This window comes from Labrus bergylta, chromosome 14 (assembly GCF_963930695.1).
Source record: "Labrus bergylta chromosome 14, fLabBer1.1, whole genome shotgun sequence".
NCBI lineage: Eukaryota > Metazoa > Chordata > Actinopteri > Labriformes > Labridae > Labrus > Labrus bergylta.
Genome location: NC_089208.1, coordinates 18,334,171 through 18,355,582, shown reverse-complemented (window position 1 = coordinate 18,355,582; position 21,412 = coordinate 18,334,171). Strand labels below are relative to the sequence as shown.

Below are 21,412 nucleotides of genomic sequence, written 5' to 3'. Positions count from 1 at the left end.
TTTTCCAAGATGACAACAAACCAGCTTGATACCGCTGATGTCAAACTTGTCATGGTGTTTGTAAGACATCATGTTCATTGTGTACCGTTGTTCAACTCTTGAAGATGGTATTAAAAAGTATTTCTGCTTAGCTATTATTTTTAAGTCAAAATGTATTACACAACAAGAGGAAAGACTGTCAACTAGAAACAATTAAATACATTGTCAAGAGAACCACGCTTATTTCAGACCAAGTGAAAATAGTATATTTTTTATACAAACAAATGTTGATCACAGGATGCAAAGTCCTCAAAATGTTACTCTATCACGATGTTACTGATAGTTCAAATCAAACTTCTATTATGATACTTACATACATGGTATATCATTTGGGTTTGACTGTTATAACTTTTACATTTTACTTCTGGCTTGTAATAAATGAACACAAGAAAATAGCACAAGATATTAAAGGAAGCAACAACAGTGACCAGTCTAGACACTGCTGTAACCTGAGAAGCTCTCAGCCCCTACTGATCTCTCTGACCTTTCTCTGCCCCTGCTGAACCACAACCGACCCCCCCCCCCATCAAGTCCCAAAACACATGATGCAGTCGATGGACTCACCCTTCCCTCGGGACATTTCCCACACATTTGGCATTCCTCAAATGGTTACCGTTCCCACCTTTTGAGTAGGGAATGAAGTCGCTAAGGCTGACACTCTGGGGGGTAAACAAAGGAATTTCTGGATGGGGCATTTCAAGGAAGTCAAAATAGACTACCTTGGAATCCTGGGTGAGAGTTTTATCAGTGTTGCCATGGTGGCCATTTGCATACAACCCCGCACACACCCACAGAAATACTCACAAACACACTTGCAAAAATGCATGCATGCATGAATGACTGTACACTGGGGCTTCCCTGTTGTTGTTGACACTGAGCAAACCTGCCCTGAAAGATAACAAACACAGCGTGAAGAACATGTGATCAGGACTAGGTGCAGGGAAGCTCAGTGGTCAAAACAAATAAGAATCTCAAACTCACTCCTGCTTGTCTGAATGTGCACACCAAGCTGAGTTTGCATTGTTCACATTTGAGGAGGAATCATATCTACAGTGTTGAGATAACAATCAGATATGTTCTGAAAACATCCCATTGTGAAGATGGGAGTGCACACTCCACTGCACTCCCAGAGTCCCTCAGAGACGGTACTGTCTGAAACATCACTGGAAGAATTCCCTGGGAGAGGGAGATTAGCTTCTTATTCATCCTTTCGGGATCTGACAAGACGCGCGCCGCCTCCCCCCTCTCACAGCTTAAACACACACATACACACACACAAACAGGGTGCCTGCAAGCATGAGTCGCGGCTGCTGCTTAAATCAAACATTAATTTCTTTTAACTGGTGAGAGACAAATCATAATTCCTTCTTGGAGAGCACTTTCATTTCGAGGTTGCTGCGGAGGGCAAAGCATAAAAAAATGACAGAACAAAGTGGAGTGGGAGGAAATGAGATGATTGTTATTCATTAGTCCCCTCAATTTGTCATCTCCGTACAGAGACGTGGAGAAGAAAGAGTAAAGATTTAGGAGTGTGTTGAGAGGATATGTACTGCCAATTCTTGTGCAAGTGAGTGACAAACCAAGCTAAATTTATCATAAAGATAATAGTTCAAAACAGGAGGAAAAAGACAGCTTTGAATTATAGCATATCATCTGCAAAAAAGACACATATTATGGGTTTTAGATTGTAGGTCAGAGTCTGTGTGGCACCAGAGGATTTGGGGGGGAAAATAAAGGCTATTGGAAATTCAGTGTCGGCCAATTCACTCCACTTTACTCCTCAAGTGTCACTAACTTCATTAAATACGCTCCTCCGTCTTTCTGGGAGCTTACGCTGTACGCTCCTTAACTCAGATTTCAGCTGACTGTCTCTGCTGCACGGTGCAGTCAGAGGATTACCATATTTTAAAGAAAATCCTCCTACCACCAGTCTTCCTCCATTGAGTGAGAGGCTTGGGAGAGTCAATGAATTTGTGTAGCTTCTGATGCTCGGCTCTGTAGCTGCTGCTGCCTAGTGCAAACTCAGCGATCACTGAGTGCCTGTATGAATTCAAAGACAGGAAACCCCATAGATTTAAACCTCCCATTATGATCTTTAGAGATGTATATTTTAATGTGAGGCTTTTACACTAAAAGATCAGAGCACTCTATTCTCCAGCTTGTTCTGAGATGAAGGAGCAGATGAAGGCGTGTAAGCCGAAATCAAACCCACCATGGGCTCCTGTTGCAGGTTACTATGCCACTTGAAATCCTCTTGTTTTTCAAGTGCTGCCTTGCAGTGCAGCAGGTTGCACGACATGAGGCAAACTCCGATTTCATTTTTGTGAAATGTTACTAAAATGAACTACCTGTTTCTTCAACAATTCTCAATCAGCGCTCTCTCATTCTTCCTGATGAAATAGTGATTGCAAAGACAATCCCCTGCTCATAATCCAAACCAATCAACTGAATATTCATGTGGTGATTTGCTGCTCCAAAAATGCGCGCAGCAGCCAAAGTGTTGTTTAATTATCCAGCAGGAGCGGGACGAGACGTTGACTGTGCTCCAGATTGAGCTGGTAACCGTAGAAACCCTGCAGGGCAAGGCGCAGCCTGGGGGAGGAGCGGCTGGGAGTGCAGAAATAAGATAAAGAAAGACGTCAAAAAGACAGAAAAGTATTCTACGGATATGTCAGGGTATGTGGGCAATGATATAAAACTCTGACTTGCAGGTAGTAAAGAAACTTAAGCATGCTAGCGGGTGCAATATTAGACATTACACACCTGAGACTGTATTAGACAGCAGCAAGTCAGCGTCTTTCATAGCCAACATGAGAGTGCTCTCTTTTTGTCCAGGTGCATTATTCTTTATAACGAGCAAAACATGTTACACTGCTTTGGTATTGTATTAGCTTGAACAATGAGGAAAATAAAAAATAGAGCTAACTCTTTATAAACCTATCACTTAATGTCACTGGATTTGTTTCCCAGTGTTTTGAGTTTTTATTTTGTGTTCAGTGTTTTTTGTTGCATTGACACACATTCCCCTCAACTTGGTTGACATGGCAATAAAGTAATAAAGAGGGATTGGACACACTTGGACGGAACGGCCGGCCGGCTCATCCCCTTCCGTATAAAAGAACTGTTTATTTGAACGTCACGTAAGCGTTATTAGATCACGGTCATTCCGTGTAAATGTACAATGTGAAGCTACGAGCAAACTAAAGCGCGCTAGCTTAGCCTGCTAACACAACAGTGCAGCAAGAAGTTTGAACAAGGACAGTCTTAGTGCTTAATTATGGTGTGTTCCAATTTGATAACTCCTTCGTGCAAATGCGAGGGGAGAGGGGTGGGAGGTGTGTGGCTGGAGGAGAGCGGACGCTTCAGAAAAGCGGAGGTGTCGCCAAACAGCAGTTTGTTTTGGTTTCGTGCTGGTGCTCAAGGGCGACATCTACTGGATCAAAAAGTTGCACACTCTTCCTTAAACTGAACTTTTGTGGGTGATTTTTTTTTGTACCCTTTTCTAAATTTTAGGATCTAATTGTTTAAGCTTTGATAAAAAGTGTTTTGGTGTAGCTTATTCCGGCATGTGAATAATTACATCAAATACTTTTTTTTGGTGCAGAAAGTGGCAACGTTGAAACATACAACACCTTGTAAGACACTGACACGTATCAACACCTGGAGACAAACACAGACAGGTGTGAATGTTGCCAAATTGGTGGGTAATACCTGCTATTCCGCTCTGTGCCAGCTGAAGGGACATCAAAATAACAGGGTGGATGAGTGAGTGAGAAAAAGACAGAGAGAGACAGAGAGGGGGGGGGATAAGAGGGTTTTAGGCAAAAGTAGATGGATTGAGGTGGGAGGGTTGAGACAGGGGCGTGATATGAGAGGGGCAAGAGGGTCTGAAAAAAAAGGTATAATGGTGTTGAAAAGGGGGATGAGAGGCTGTTAGAGCAGAGGGGAGCTGGTGGAATCGAGTGATGGGTCACAGGTAGAAAGATGAATGATGTGTGCTGAGGTGGAAGGAGACATGAGAGGTAAGGAGGTGGAGTGGTGCTGATAGGTCCTGAGGGGCTGATAGAGATAGATGTTGTGTCAGTTCAAAGTAGGGCAAATGTGAACAGGCATGGTTTGTTGTCAGTAACGCTATGACTCCAGTATGACTATCTGGAGAGCTTATTGTCCCTGTTAGTGTGTTTGTTTGTCACCAGAGTGTCTGTAACAAAGATCTAATCAAGGGAGAAATGAGTGCTGGCTCTTTTTTTTTTGTACTAAAAATACAGCATGCAGTTATTATCCAAAAAGATTATCACAAAGATATTGTAGTTTCCTTTAAACTTTGCAATAACACAATATTCAGATATGTGGTTAATCTGGTAATGATATTGTAAAAGCAAGGCTAACACGGTTAATAAAACACAACCCAACACTCTCATTACTATATTCATTAAGATTTCTGCTTAGGCTGGGCAAATTCTTTGTATTACTCCCTACCAGACAGCAAGAGAGAGGCTTTGGTATGACTACACAAGGACAGGCTAGGGGAAGAGGAACAAAATGGAGAATTCAGAAGAGAAGAGAGAGAAAATGAAAGATCACGGCCGAGAATAGGAGTAGAGGAGACATTTAGGTGAAGCCATGAGAGTATAAACCTGACACAGGTGAGCAAGCAGGTAGTTAAGGGGGACAAAAAGGAAGTGGCAGAACAAGGGGAGCAAGAGCTTGGAAGGGGAAGTTTGTTCTATGCATCCCTGCACCTGAGTCAACAGCAGTGCTTGCAAACAAAGCAACCCCCTTGAAGAAGAGACCGGAGACAATGCAGTGCAGCGAGGGATGGGGGTAAGAAATGTTCGGCAAGAATGTTACAGACAAACAGCAGCTTACTGAGCAGCGTCTGAGTCCAGGACAACAGACGCTAGAGACTGCTCAAAAGAATGTTAGAAAGGTTTCTTTTCATGTAAGTCTCAGACTGAGTTTCTTTTAAACACAAACACACTCAAGAGTCACACATTTAGTCAACTTTAAGTGAAGTCGAATGGTATAGGTGTAGAATGTCAGAAACAAATTTACATTTATACTGAAGTCTCAAACTATCACATGGCTACTTTCATAGAAGACCCACCCTCCTCTTACAACCTACTTCTCCATTTGAGTCTCCACACACACACACACACACACAAACACACGTACATATCATCAACATCTTTAGGCGTAACAGATTCAGAGAACCAACGCCTAGAACATTGCATCATTGTTCCTCAAATTTCAATTACTGTAAACTGCTGCAGTAATTTCCTGCCTCAGAGGAGCCTTGTTGTTCACACTATTATTTAATGGGTCTTTTGTATTAACGGATCAATCATTTAATCAACAAAATAGTCAGAAAGTTTCCTCGAAGCTGATGTGTCACCTTCAAATTGCTTGATTTGCATGTAGCTTTAACACCTGTGAAAACATCCAAAGAATCATTCACCCAACCTTTGAACCTCTGAATCTAAACCTTTTCGACATAGATTTCCTGTTTGTAGAATGTACTGTATTAATAATCAGACACATTGTGGTGACTTTAACTTCAGAACAAAGTATAGTACAAAGTACAATATTCAAGAGACACAACAGAAGTTGTTAACCTCAAGGGTATCGGGACATATTTTGGACACAAGCTGCATTGTGTGATATTTCAATATGATCTCCATTTGTGAGCAATAAGGACCAAAAAACCTTGAATTCATTTACTTGAATGTATTTTGCTTCCTTTAGCATAGGAAGTATTCTTCTTGGGGTGACAGACAGCCGAGTTGTTTCATTGAAAGCAAGATATATAGAGGGTATAGCCCTTGAAGCGAGCAGACCAGGTTAGACCCTGAGGTTAGGCACTTTGCCATGTTTCCCCACTCCCTCACTCCTGCTTCCTAATATGTCTACTGTCTGCAACAATAAACACATAAAGAGCCAAAAAAAAAGAAATAATAAATCCTGTCAACTTCTAACTGGAGTCCACTCAGCTGAAATTTGATGTCTTGTGGTAAAAACAAAACACAGCTACCGAAAAAAAGGATGTCACCAACATGACATTGATGTGGCGTCTCTTTTCAGATGGATTGGATCTAGGTCAATGGGTCCATTTCCTTGGCGTTGAGCTCTTGTTTGGACTCAGGATGGGGGTTACTGTTTGGGCTATGAGTGGCTACGGTGAAAAGAGCCTCCCCTCTCAGCACATTAGTGACCTGTATAAGCTCCACACGACTCACTGACATCTGAGTGCAGGCCTGAGGGGAGAGGACAAAGGCAATCTGACCGCACATACTCAGGCACATCCATGTGTCTAAAGGCTAACGCACCAAAGGAACAAAACAAAAACACACAGTCTGATAGAAACCTTATACAGCACAACAGGGTTCTTATCCCCAAAGAAACTCAATCCAAAGATAGAAAAAAATCCACCCAGCTTTGCCTTAAGCCTTCATTTCTTGCTTTCAGCGACTCCCCCCTACATCACACACACACTCAGACACATTCACATACATATTTGCACGTGCACACACTTACAAATGCACACGCAGGCTTTTGAGACCGCCTTGTACAATCCCACCGTATCACTTCCAGGTCAACGAGCAGGAACATGAAGTGTGACTATGTGATGAGCACTGAGGCTCTGGTCAGCTTTCTCTTTATGTAACTAATTTGAGGGGTTGAAGGAAAGCCAGAACAGATGAGAATGGAGGAGAGACAATGGCTAAGTAGCTTGTTTCCTCTGCTTTTATGAAACAGTCATGTGGACGTAAACTTGAACAGAATCGCGTAGAAAGTAGGGGTTGTAAAAGATTTCCAGGCAGAGATAAAAAAGAAAAAGAAAGGATGTTTCCCAGAAAGGCCCGATCTCCCCGGTGCAAACAAAGTCTAAAGACAACCTTTGAAGACATGCTTTGCACATCCTCAGTAATTCCTCTCTTAAATCCCTACTCAGCACTTCACACATAGATGTATTTCCACTCTCTTATTCTGAAGTCGTAACATCAGCTTTCTATTCAGGGAACATCTCTTGCTTCATCTTCCCACTAAATCTCACTTCAGCATTTACTCATGTTTAAACACCTTTTAAGTTGCATTTCTTTAGCGCAGTACTTTTTATTTTTCTTCTTTGCACGGCACGAATCCTTGTGTTTTCATCTGTCTCCGTCTTTTATTTTAAACCCTGTTATACATTTAAATTGGTGCCACCACTGACAGCCATTAAGCTCTAACCTTCTGTATATCAAATAAGATGTAGATGCGTACATACACACTGACACACTCACACACATGCATTTGTACATCATCAGTTGGCAGCCAGAGACGGTGTGTGGGCTGGGACGCAACACTGATCAGAGATAATGGGCAGACATGACAGGGATGGCGATGCTGTCACATCAGGAGAGGCAGGAAGGGGGGATGATAGAGCAAAGACAGAAGTGAGACAAAAAAAAACAGCAAGAACGAAGGACAGAGGAAAAAAAGGGAGGGAGTGAAGGACGGAAGGAAGGAAGGAAGGAAGAAACTCCCAATTCATCAGCAGACATAGAGGAGACAAAAGATAGGAAATGAACGAGGGCACATGCCTGCTCATGTCAGCTCTGAGACACCCCTCCCCCTCGTCTGGACCCCTTAACAAATTAGAGGCATCCCCTTCTGCTGCTTCTCCTTCTCTTTCTGCATCTTCTACTTCACTACAGGGGGTTGATGTTGAGGGGTCTGGTACAAAGAGAGATGTTATTCACCTGATGTTACACACACACACACACACACACACACACACACACACACACACACACACACACACACACACACACACACACACACTTCCCACACAACAACTGTTGTAGTCCTGCTTAACCGGGTGGTTGACATTACAAATGAACGTACATAGTGTAAAGCAAACACGTCAGAGTGACACGATGTTCACGCTGACGTGTTCAGCCTGTGTCTCTTACACAATTACTCATATTTTCAAAGGCTTGTGCTAAAAGCCAAAAACAATAACACACACACACACACAGTGTGTAAAATCCCAGGGGACTCCCCAGTATTTGACTTGGGTCCCCTTAAAACAAAACAACATCGAAATATGTCCCATCATCCTATCACATGTAGCAATGTTTATGACCGGCTCATACAAAGATAATTTCCTTCTCTTCCGATTCATTTGAAAAGCTTTAAAGGGCCTGAAGAAGTAAACTTTTGAAATAGTTCACAAGAAAAACATCAGCATTGGGTAAACATCAGAAAAGTCAATTTTGGAAAATTTCGGTTGCATTTTTTCCAACACTTCCCGAAGTCATCCCTTCATGCCTTTTCCAATCATCTACACTGCAAAATCACCCCCGCCTTTCTATTAAATGCTACTGTGCCACAAGCAGCACCTTAATTAAACACACTCCGTGCAACCAGAAGAAGAAGAAGAAAAAAATGTGCCCCTCCACCCTCAGCTGTTAGTTGTGTCTTGGTTTCCCAAAACAGACTTCAACAATATCCATCAACTGCTGGGCTGCAAGAGAACAGCAGCGGAGAATTGGGAGAGTTAACCACTGGGGAAGGCAGACACACAGAGAATCCGTAGGCACACGGTCAAACACAAACATTTAAAGAGCTTGATTGCATGGGGGAGGAGATGGGCACGGGGGGCGGCCATAAGCTCTATATTTGCTCAACAGCAGAAATAAATGGACCACTGTGGAAGAGGGATGAAGCTTTGAGAAAGTGTAAGTGAAAGAGAGAGAGAGAGAGAGAGAAGGGGGGGGGGGGATCATGCCTTTCATGTTAATTGCATCATCTTTTTATCATTCCCGCCACATGTTCATCAAACTGCATCTTATGTACTGTTCCTGTGATCATGAGGAGAGGGCGACTGCTGCTCTGCCACAAGGTCAAAGTGGTGAGCTTGAGTTGTGTTGTTGTTGCTCATGCTGATCATTATCATTATTCCCTTGAATGAAATGTGTTATTAGAAGCGTGAAGTATAATATGAGCCTCGTATGGATGACTGAAATATTTGTATTTATGGTATAGGTTGTATTCAGGCGGCACATTATCTACGTTTTTTTACTCTTTCACTGTGTGTGTGTGTGTGTGTGTGTGTGTGTGTGTGTTTGTGTGAGAGTGCACTTGTTTCGTGTAAAAGGTTAGAGTTAAAGTACCTGTGTAGTAGTTATGTTATCAGTCAGAGACATGATTGTGAGTGAGTCCTTAGAGACATCACAAGAGCTCGAGTGTGGGTGTTGAAAGTGAGGCTGGAAGTGTGTAAAAGAGGATCTGCCTACCTGTATCTGCACTGTAGGTGAGCTGTCTTCTCATGAGTGCAGTGTATCAATCTGGGTCAGTACACAAACACAGTCATACACACACACACACACACACACACACACACACACAATCCAGCCCCACTCACACACTGACAGAGGCTCACTTAACAAAGCCCCATCCCCCCCTTCACGCTAACTCTATATTAGCTTACTGTACACAGATGGAGCACATGGCTGTGTGTATGCACATACACAAACACACACAAACACACACACACACACACATATTTGTCCTGAACACACACTTGCACACTTAGTAAATGGACACACACACAAACCTGGATGGGCATTGTGGAACAGAGTAAGAGTTAATGGCTTCCCCCTATTTTTTCACAGCCCCAGGCTTTCACAAAGTCTTTGTCAATTTGAAAAAAAAAAAAAAAAAAAAGTGTGTGCACATACACACACACACACACACACACACACACTCACATAAACTACGTTTTATCTGCCACCATAAACCCTTTTACGGATCACTTCCTCAAAACACCCTGCCAATATTCAACTTGCTCATGGTGGCAACTGAAGCAGTGACTTGTAGCAAGAAAGATAACACGAAGAAAAGATAACAAGAGAGAGGGAGAGAGAGAGAGAGAGAGAGAGAGAGAGAGAGAGGGATAAAGACTAGTTTAGAAAATGATTTCTTCTTAGAATCAAAACAAAAACTAGTAGTTGAAGTAAGTTCAGTATTTTAAGTCTTGGTGTTAAAGCTGTTAACCTTTTATGACTGTCTGAAGTGTTGGCACTGTTTCAGGGTTAGAGTCAAAAATGTGCTGACCTTCATTGGTTTAGGACTTTTATTAACAGGTTTTGTGAATGATATAACTATTCTGAAAGAAATCCATTATTTAGTGTTCAATTGAGGTGATAAGTGACTGTTACCTGCTTACATCAGCTGTGGCTCAAAAGATAGATCCGATCAGCATCTTATCACAGGCGGTGTGATCCCTAGCTCAGTTTTCTACACATTAAGAGTTGCCTAACAGCTTAACAACAGCTTAATCTCAATGCAGCGATCTACCAATCTAAAGCTATTTTAACTCCCTTTAATGTTTATTGGCTTATCAAATAACATACTATATGGATTACTATAGCCAATGAGTGATAAATATCCTGTTATGTATTATTGCGAAAAAGATCCTGAGAACAATTCCAGAAAAAAAAAATGAACCACGGTATTACATTTCACATTAAAAAAAAATATCCCCTGAATCTTACTTTTACCATACTTAATTTGAACTTCAGTATTTTAAATGGAACATTTGTTTTTTAAATTGTTTCCAGTGCTGAAGGAGAAAGGCTGTCAGAGACTTTTTGCCCTTTGAAAATTCCTAGTCCGTCTGGGTGCCTAAAGACGACCCTCTGCACAGCTGGGACCTGACACCTCCACTAACACACACACGTGAGTGGCAGATGGTCAGATGGTCTGAAGTATGCAGCAGAAAGTAAAAATGCACAAGGGCAGATCCTCCTCTTGTGTTTTTGTGTCTGTTCTATCTTGCAACTCGTCCCTATCTCCTCTCTTTCTCACACACGCTCTCCTTCTTGTTGGCTACTGTCAATCACAGCCAAGTCCTGAGAACCAAAACTGCTGTTCTTTCAGTAACCCTTACAGTAGGTCTCCCTCTGTGTCTTATCCATCTTCCAATGCTCTCTCCTGTCATTTTTCAATATTTCCATACAATACAGCACACTCACATACACAGTCCAAAATTAAGTAGCATAATGCCTTTATCAAATTCAAATCAGTCAGCTTATGGTCTAATAAACCAGAAAGTTTTCAGCACTGAGCTGTCTTGTATTCTTATCCTCTGAGTGCTCTGGCTCTCTAACAAGATTCCAACAAACAATACTTAGTCAGTACATCTTCAGTTTTTGATACCTCACTTTATCCCTGCAATACTTAAATAAAATAAAATCTCCTAATCAAATACACACACATTTGGAAAGCCTTGCGTTGCTGTTTGACCTTTGAGCTCTGCAGTTTTTTCAATGACGGGAAATCCCTGTAGAGACAATTGTAAAGGTATTTGATAATCTCTACTGTAAATTACTTTCAGTATAGGAGACAAGGCAATGCCCATGTGAGGGCATTAATGATTGATAAATTCCTTTTATCATCTCACACACACACACACACACACACACACACACATTCTAATGCAGTGTTTTAATCAATGTGTAAGAGTAAATGTGTGTGTCCATGTCTGTGTGTCTTACAGATAGAGAGTGAGAGACCATCAAGCGAAAGGAGCCAACAGTGGTATACTGTACCAGCAAAGGAGAGAAGTTACACTCACACACAGGGGTCTTTGTGCAAGAAAGCATGCTATCCTTTTAATAGGAATAGACACAACAAACACATACTCATAAATACTGTATATAGACTACAGTATGTACAACACCAAGCCGGCACTCTTACAAGAAGATGCATACTTTTCAACTTGTTACTTCACCTCATGTTGTCTTGCTCTCATAAAAATTGCCATTCATCCAAGGGGTTGAAGTATCTCCCAGACACATACAGAGCACAAATCCAGTTATCTTTCATTTCAAAGTAACTCAGTGTGTATTTCACTCATTCATTCTCATAGCTCCCATACCATTAATAAAAACATCTTACCAGTACTTGAGCTCCCAGCGTTTCCCGTGTGAGCACCAGTTAATTCCCTGTGGTGGCAAAAACTCAGTCAGCACGTGTCCTCTCAGGGAGCAAACAGGGGAATCCTTGCATCGGTGAGAAATCTCCTGGACTCCAGCGCAGCATTCAGCTCTACGAACACACACAGATTACAGTACATACTCTCACATGCTCCCTCTTGCACGCCCAGACTAGACTGAAGGCTGAGGAGAGGGTGTGTGTGCACTGCCTGAGTCTGAGCCCGCCCTCTTTTTTTTTTCTCTCTCTCTCTCTCTCTCTCTCTCTTGTTCTCCCCTTCTCTTCCACATGCACTCACCCTACCCTCCTCCTCCTCCTCCTTTCCTCTCTCATCTCTGTTCCTTCTCTCTTTCTCTCGCTCCAATTTCACCTCCCCCGGCTTGCCAATTGACTGCCAGCGTGTGTGCTGGGTCTGTGCCTCTAAGCCTTTAGATGTCCCAGTCCTCTTTTAATTGCTGGCTCTCTGGCCTCAAGTTCTACACACACACACACACACCAAAAAAACAAAGACACATGGACACAGTGGACAAACACAGGCATGCAAAAACAGGAAGGGGTACAGGTGCACTGCAGCCACAGACGCATTGCCCTGCAAGTTAAATAATATCGACTGATCCACTAAATGTAAATTTTTTTGAGATAGAGAGGAACAATACAATGTGTGTCCTTTACAGAAATTTAACACACTAGAATGAAGATGCAGTTTGAAAGGAGAACTGGAAAAAAAGGTGGGCAGAGAGGTGAGGAGTAGCAACAGAAAAATCCATCTCACTCCTTGGACAAGTTCCATGAGAGCAGCTGTAGCTCATGTTAAGCTGCTGCTTCGCTCTTGTCTTTTTTCACTCATCTTTCCTTTCCTTCTTTCCAAACCAACCAGGATTTTGTGTTAAAAGAGGCTTCAAATAAATGAATGAGACGGTAGTGTGTATTTTCTCCTCGTTTGATCTCTCTGAGTATAAAGAAATCACCACCTGCGGGTAAGAAACGTGAGTTTGAAAAAGTTTGTAGGCTGATTCTTCACTGGCAGCAGTTGTAGTCACCCCGGATTCACAACTATTGTATTGGATTCTTACAGTGACCCAGTTTTATTCTCAAAAGTAACAAGTAGTAGACAGAAACTACTCAGGAAGCAAATATAACACTACTCCACTCTCCGTTGTAATGATCAGTGTGTGCAGGAAACTTTTCTTTCACCAAGATGTGCAAAACAAGTGTTCATTCAAAGCTTCATGTTGTTATTGTGGTAGAATATTAAAGTTTCTCATCAAAATAAGTAAATATAGGCGCATGTGGCAGGGGTACGAACAAATAGTGAAAAGGTCGCTAACATTTTGGGAGTGTCTCTGACCTTAAAAAAAAAAAAAAAAAAGATAATGAAGTCACAGTGAAACGTCCCAAACAATATATCAAAGTTTGGAAAAATGAAATGGTTGGTTTCATAACAGCAGTCCATTTCCCATCTGTATCTATTCAGTGGCGACTTTTGCCAAAATGTATTAATGTTTAGATATCACAATATCATAAGGATATATTTGTTTTTGTCGTGGAAAATATTTAAATTTGAGGTTGTGATGTAATACCTTAAAACAATAAATCACATTCTCCTCTGTAAAGAGATAAGTTTCCCTCACAAAGCAGACTTCTCAGGGTCATCAAATGATTTACAAAAAAGTTTGGCTTAAGGAGAATGGATTTAAGGAGAAAAACAGGGCCGATTACATAACAAGCTACTGACTTCCCATTGTCTCTGTCTCTCAGTGAAGCTCCTGAAATAACTCTGTTGGTAGTATTTAACATTATTAGAGGCAAACATGTCAGGACAAAGGGCAGGAGGGTAACATATCCACCTCACGAAAAGACCTGGCACAACCTCCACGAGTGAGCGAGGAAAGAGAGAGTAACAAACACAAAGTCACTGGCAGATGTGCACGCTGATGCATGTTCAACACACACATTCACGGCTTTTCACCCCAAGGCACAGAATGACATTTCCGCACCTTACTCAGACAATACCACTGCTGTGCTTCTTGCCTTTACCAGTCTGACAGGCGGTCTGCTAGCACCTTTCTACTCATCACACTTTGTTCTCTTTCCAGTTTGTCCTCCTCCTTCCTGTCTCCCCGTTTCTTTCTTTCTTTCAGTGTTATCTAACAAATTAACAGCAGACAGTGGTGTAGTGCTCGGAGCCAGATGAAACAGGAAATAACCAATCCAAGAGGAGGACTTAGACAACCTGTTCCCACACTCCTACCCAAACAAAGCCTTATTGGGCTGTAATGCAACTATTCAAGAAGCTGGGAGCAACTGGTTAGCAGTTTAAGGACAGTCATGGCTGTGATTGCATGTTGGCACAAGCAGAATACAGAGGAGGTAATAATAACAACAGCAGGTGGAGGATGTTATGTAAGCCGAGACGAGAGTTAAAGAAACATCAGGGTGGCGGGGGGGGGGTTCTTTTTTGTTTGCTTGTTTTTTGTTGTTGCTCAGTTTGCACTCATCTTCTGGCTTGCTGCTTTTGTAATGTGAACACACTCATTGTTTGTTGTTGGCCATGCAGTCTGCATGGATGACAGCAAAAAGGAAAAAACGGCAAAGATAAATCACCCCTCGCATTTTCAGTTGAATAAACAGACTGTTTTTTTTTTTTTTAGCAGCACTGTAAGTTAAGCCTGTTTTGTTCCCTTGTCCTACTGCAACACCTGAGCCTGCCTTCAGCACAATGGACTCCACCTTTCAATCCTTATCAGACGTTACAGTGTGTGTGTGTGTGTGTGTGTGGGTGGCATAGTCAACATCAGTTAAGCGCTGGGGGGGGATGAGATTGGTTTCCTATATCAGTCCCCGTATTATATCTCTTGCTAAACATATTGTATCAAAATTCATGAACATTATGTATTTGGAAAAGGGACAAAAAAGTATGCACATATACACAGTCTGAGCCTCGTTTCCCCAACCCACCCACCTTGCCAGATTTGATAAAATCATTATCACCAGCCATGCAAGGAGAACTAATGAATAATGTATGTGCTGCTGGGCCACAATAGAACACCCCTTCTGGCCTGCTACCTTTTCTAGATTCACAGTAGCTACCAGTTGCTACTTCTACTGCTTTGGGTCATATCCGCTTAATCCCTGTCTAGCGCCATTACAGTTTCCATTAGCATCGTACACCCCTATATACACAGTGATTTGCACACAAATGCAGTGGATGCACACAAACAGACAAATAGGCAAACTCCGGTCAAAAAAACAAACGGGGAAAGATATATAGAAAGACCTAAACACACTCATAAATAGTGATGACAGATGTGACTGACAGACCCTCGAAGTGGAGAAAAGACTGGCATCAGGTGTTGGACTGCATACCTTCATGATCAACACAAAGAAACTGTGGCATGCATTCGATTTAAAGCTGTGACAGACAGCTAAGGTTTCACTCGAGGGTAAGATGTCAATTATTTCAAAAATCGCCTGTGAGAGATCTTAAATGGACCCAACCTCCTCCATGGCTCCACACCATTATCTTCAGACAGAAAAGCAAACCCAGTCATTCATGTACCCCAGTTGTATGTGAGTAGTATGTGAGTTGAGGCTACTTTGTCAGGATTTAATATTAGCTTTAGCAATAGATAGATTGTAGATGATCACCTTTTTGTCATGTTTAAAAAACCATGAATATGTCAGGCATGTTTCACATTAAAACTCCAGGAGTGGTCAGTGAATTATTCTGGGTCACTGGTTACATACAGAATAATGCCGCCAAATGGAGCCTCGGAGAAGATGGACCAAAATAATGTGGCAACCTCCAGGGCTGAAAAAAATTAGGCCAACTCAGAAGAAAACTGCTTACTCAAAACAGCAACCTTAGGATGACTTCAAAAGTGAGTCAAACCCTATAGAGGCCCAAAATGCCCAAGTTTATGAGACATATTTACAACCTGGAATAAATACTCTTATGAAAACTGTTGAGTGGCTTCAAATGATGCCTAATGAGAGGAAGAGTTGATTTGGATTACAGGTGAATGATACCTGTCCGTCTCATCAGAATATTTAGTCACTGAACCTCAATTCTAAAATAAGTTTGACCTTTTAGAGACTTTTTAAATACTGGAAATATCGGACATATAGTTTGCTGTGTGCAGATAATTGAATAAATAGACTGTCCAAGAAGTATGCATTCAATGGAAAAAAAAACTATAATCCGTGGCACATGCCATGAATTATTGATTTTTTTTGTTGTATGTTCCTGCAGCCGAGTGGCACCTGAAAACGTAGGTAGGCTGTGCACGGTGTACCCTGTTGGTCTTTTAGATTAAGTCTGCATTCTAGTCTGTGCTCTTTTCAGTGAGTAAAACTTGTTTTATTCATATGTTGGCTATAAGAAGTAGGTACTGGCGTCAACAGAACTTTAAGATATGGTTAGCCTACTAATAAATTGACCACAGGCCCAAACAGAATAATTTAAATAACTTACTGGTAACCTCCAGAGCCAGCCCCCGCCCCAAATGAGGTTGCTTCTAGAAGAAAAGGGTACAGCTAATTTGCAAAACTTGAGGATTTAAAATGGCAGTTCACACACCAGTGGCAGAGACAGGGTGGTTACATCCACAATTATACACAGTTTATGTAAAATATGCAAGTAAATACTCTCGCTAATGTTATTACGATAGGCTAAGTAAATCATTGTCCAAGGTTATACAGCACATTACCAGTGTACATTAGCCCAAAGCTAGCCTGATTAGTATTCATGAGGGGAATATTAGCTACCTGTGGTTTAGAAAAAGCATCATTATATATTGTCCTGTCAGCTTTGGTAATTTTTTTAATTGCTGCACCTAAACCACAGATTTTATACTCTATTAGAGTGAAGAAGCTTGACCTTCAGACAATCTAATATTGTCTCACAAAAAAAAATCATATTTGAGTCTGATTTTGACCGTTGCCTTCTTAGACTTTATATACAATATACATTTTCTTATTTTTTAAACATTGTGAGTTAAACAGTTTGACAGCTCAGCACTTCAGCAGATGTGTCCAGTAAAACCAGAAGCCATGGACGTTCATTTTTTCAGTCGATAAACAATGAGTTGTGTTTTTCATCACGATTAAAAAATATGGAGAAAAAAGTTTTTTTATAATTCCAGCAACTGCAACTTCTTCCTCTGTCATTACTCCTTTATATTTCTGTTACCTGCTCGATGTTGACATTACCTATAGCTGCAGTGTTCTACCAACTGAAGCACATCCAAGAATAACATGTACTTTCCAGTGCTGTAAGCACGGGCTAAGACTTTGTCCTCTTAATGGCTGTGCACACCCACATGTGCTTTGAATTATTGTGGCTGATTAGACCCCAGCTCAGGCTGAAGGTAAGCAGTAAAGCTATGCTGAGGATGAAGAGAACACACTATTGTTTTTACAGATAAGAATGATAAGGGGTTAATTTTGCACCACCCAACAGTTGCAACAAAGCAAACAGGAGAGTTGTGAAGAGGTCAATCAAGCATTGACTTCATGCATCAACACAGCACAATGAAGTAGTCTAATTTGGGAATAATCACTTGCATGGGATTAGCATGGGCCACAGATCACAAACTACAGAAAATCTTACTTCATTGCATTAAGAAGGTAAAAGTTTACAACGTGAATACAACGTTAAAAACGTTGTATTCACTGTAATGATAAGATTGTCATGTTTGAATGATAATACAGACAGCCACATCCCTTCATTTTCTTGACTGATGCACACAAAAGTACCTAATTCCATAATTGAAAAACTTAAGCAATGCAAACAAATTACCAACATTTTTCAACCAATAATCAAATAGCTCAGTCCCAATTTAATACTACTACATTTCAGTAAATTTTCTTGCTCATGCTGAGATAAAAACATGACAAGAAAGCCATGAAACAGCAATGCAGTCAGCAATACCTTATTTCAGAATCAGCTGAGTTTCGCTATATTTCATTAAGGGTTATATTAAGTCTATAAACAACATACAGAAAAACAACAACAGACAAGAGTTATAGAGATGTTGATTCATCTGCAGGGGCTCAGCATAGGATTTTGACAAATTACTGCAAAGACAAAATCAACTTAGTTACCTCTTTAAATATCTTTAGTTCTGGGTAGTTCATAATCTAACAGAGGTGAAGACAAAAAAAATATCTTTCAATATTTTAAGACTGAATAAACTTTTATTCCACACTCAACAGAGGCAAAGGCAAAGTGAGACATGTCCAAATCAAGACCTAAAGCTCTGTTGAGATTTAAATTTGCAGAGTTCAGGATAAGAGTCACATGTCAGCACTCTGCATGTTCTGCAAACATAACCAGCGTGACAGAAAACCAGTAATAATCAGCCAGACACCAGATATAAAGACACATCTGTCCGCCATACTATACATGTTAGTATCCTCCAGATCGGGGAGCCAATGTACAGTATCCAATTAATGATTATCCTCATCAGTGTAAACAGGGAGCAGCAGTAATTAGAGTGCTGCATTCAGAGATGATTATCTGGATATACAAGCACATGGGATGAGTGGGGACAGTGTATACATCTCTTTTTATGTCATGCTTGCTTACCTAAGCTTTTTGAAACCATATTTGAAAAGAAATACAGAAGGAGTTTCAACTAGGGCTGGGCGATATGACTAAAAATGTTATCACGATAACAATTTTCATATCGGTGGATATTGACTTATTATCACGATAAATGTCCTATCATTAATTCATTTAAATTTAAAGATTGATTTTTGCTCATAGGTGAAAGTTGAAGAAACCTGATGGTTAATTGTGGATTAATAATTCTTCATTGTCAGAGCATGAAAAACTATACTTGAACAGAGGAACATTTCACAATCATCAGCTCAGTGCACAGTGCAGGAAAACTGCTGAGAAAAGTTATATCGTGATAATTATCCTTGTTGTTTTTATCACCCAGGCCTAATTGCAACTAAGCAAGACGAAGTGGGATGGGAGGAAGAAGTCTGAAGGAGGAAGAGAGAGAGTTAGATAAGGCTGTAGCTTTGCTCAGACGGCTGCATAAACACAGCACAACATCCTGACCTTGTCACAAACTCATGGGCGAAAAACTGCAGAGGCCATTTCATTACTCACACGGCCCAGTAAACCTCTCTGGAGACACAAAATCTCTCACACACATACACACACTCAATGCTGCTCTTTGGCTAATAAAGCATGTTCAAGCGCTTACAAGGCTGCAGCCACACACATCCAAAGGTTTCACTCATCAGAGGCTCTTGGACAAGGATGCAAATGGTTTCTGACATGGCATCCTGGAAAAACTGCCAGCCTAAAGCACTGATACTGCAGTTAGAAGTGTAACACAAAGGAACCACTTGGCTTGGTAGCAATAAAGGAAATCTGGTATACACAAGCACAAATGCAGACTACTAACCCAACATGGTGGCAGATGCACGATCGTTTCCCTAAAAACAAAAATATGAATATTCTGAAATACTCCTTGCCAAGACAAAAAAAAGTACATTATCATTTATTTTATTTTATTACCTAATAAGACAATTATTTCCTGCATTCAGCTAAATTCAACATCTACACAAGGTAGCAATTCCCTCTGATGTCACAGTCAGGGTTAATGCTAAAATACTGATTGAATGCTGCACTGATGTGTTCCAGGTTTGCAAATCATGAAAAACCAAACCGAATCTGACAAAGTGAAAGAAATCCAACAGGGCGTAACTGATATCAAGTTCACGTAACACATTTAATAACCCAAAGCTGCTGATGCTCGACAACAGCAAACCAACTCCTTGCTCACAATGAATGACCTTGCTCAAGGAAATTTTCCTTTTTTTAAATTGTACTGTCTTGTGTTGGGAGAGTTTTCTCATTTATTTATTCAAAATAGGGACAGTGCAGATTAATGAACAAACACATGTAAATATGATAGATTGTAGTCATTGGCTAACTTCAGTGTGTAGTCCCTTGGCAGGTTGGTGGTAAACACACACACACATGACTGTTACATTATAAAACAAACGTGTAAGCTATGAAGAGGCTGAATGTTAGCATAAATGCTATCACATGGCAAGCCCAATAAGAGAGTGATTTAAACTTGCTTAACATCACCCTGTATAATAAATACAGTGAGGATGTTAGCACGCTGGCGTAAGCATTTAACTCAAAGCATCACAGAGCCTCTAGCATGACTGTAGGCTGCTGGATTTTAAATTATTTTTTCTCACACTCCTATGCTCCACTTCATACACACAATTCAAAAACACACACAAACACACACACACAATACACCCGGGTTTACACATGTACTTCCTGCTCATTTAAGAAATCACTGTATGTGGTTTGTTTTCAGGTCAAACAGCAGAGACAGAATTAGACCTTTTCTTGTCCGCCAGTTGTGCTTGTCTCTCTGCATCATTCACTGTGTGTAACACATAGACAGCTCATATTTACATCATCTTACTCCGATTCAGTAGCTTGCTGATTCCCACATAGAAAAAAAGACACGATGAAAGATAGATTAAAATGCATGAATGAACCCCCTTTTTGCCTGAGAAAATAATATTTTTTAGAATACATTTACTACTAAGCCCTTTCTTCACTGAAGAATGTATTTTTTATCTGGTTAAATAAAAAACAGAAAGCTGACAGTTTCATATTGGTGAACTTGCCAGACGGAGCTGTAACATCACAGCTTTTAGCACAGCCGCCGCTGCGTGCACAGAGTTTTAGCCGCTTCAGCTAAAAGTTGACAGCGCCAGCAAAAAGGAAGGGAGGGAGGAGAAAGTGGGAGATGAGGTTAAGAGGTTGAGTGTGGGAAAAGGAGGAGAGGACAGGGAAGAAGGGATTAGAGCTTCAGAAGGTATAGTGTTCCTCAGAAAGATGATGGGCTGATGGCTGCTCCCACAGGAATGAGTGGAGGAGTAATCCCACCAAATTGGAGAGTTTAACAGCTACCACCCACTGAGAGAGAATGCAGAGTGACACACACACACACACACACACACACACACACACACACACACACACACACACACACACACACACACACACACACACACACACACACCCTAAAACAAGACAAATACACTTAAGTATACAGAAACATCAACATGGAGATACGATACATACAATATTCAAATACAAGGACATAGAAACACAGGTACTAGTACTTATGCACTAGTTCAGTAATAAAAATATGAATATAATAAATACAAATATTGAAAACATGCCCACATATTTGGGTGGTGTGAAAGTATCAAAAATATAACTATTGTTGAAATCACTAAACAGATAATGCAGGAACCGAATATTCTATGCACTAAAATAGTTGGTTTCAGATTGACACTAAGATACAAAAAAAACTGCACTGTATAGGAATATTCT

At 40.9% G+C, this 21,412-nt stretch overlaps 1 protein-coding gene across 3 annotated transcripts in view; it reads right to left on the bottom strand.

Annotated features, from left to right (window-relative positions):
* The window catches only part of tiam1a (TIAM Rac1 associated GEF 1a), a 54,718-nt gene extending 42,512 nt beyond the window's left edge, over positions 1-12,206 (bottom strand). For all 3 annotated transcript variants that reach the window (XM_020639840.3, XM_020639839.3, XM_065962834.1), the window contains exon 1: positions 11,986-12,206. The gene's annotated coding sequence lies outside the window, so the exon portion shown is untranslated. The remainder of the gene's footprint in view (positions 1-11,985) is intronic.
* Positions 12,207-21,412: the final 9,206 nt, after the last annotated feature.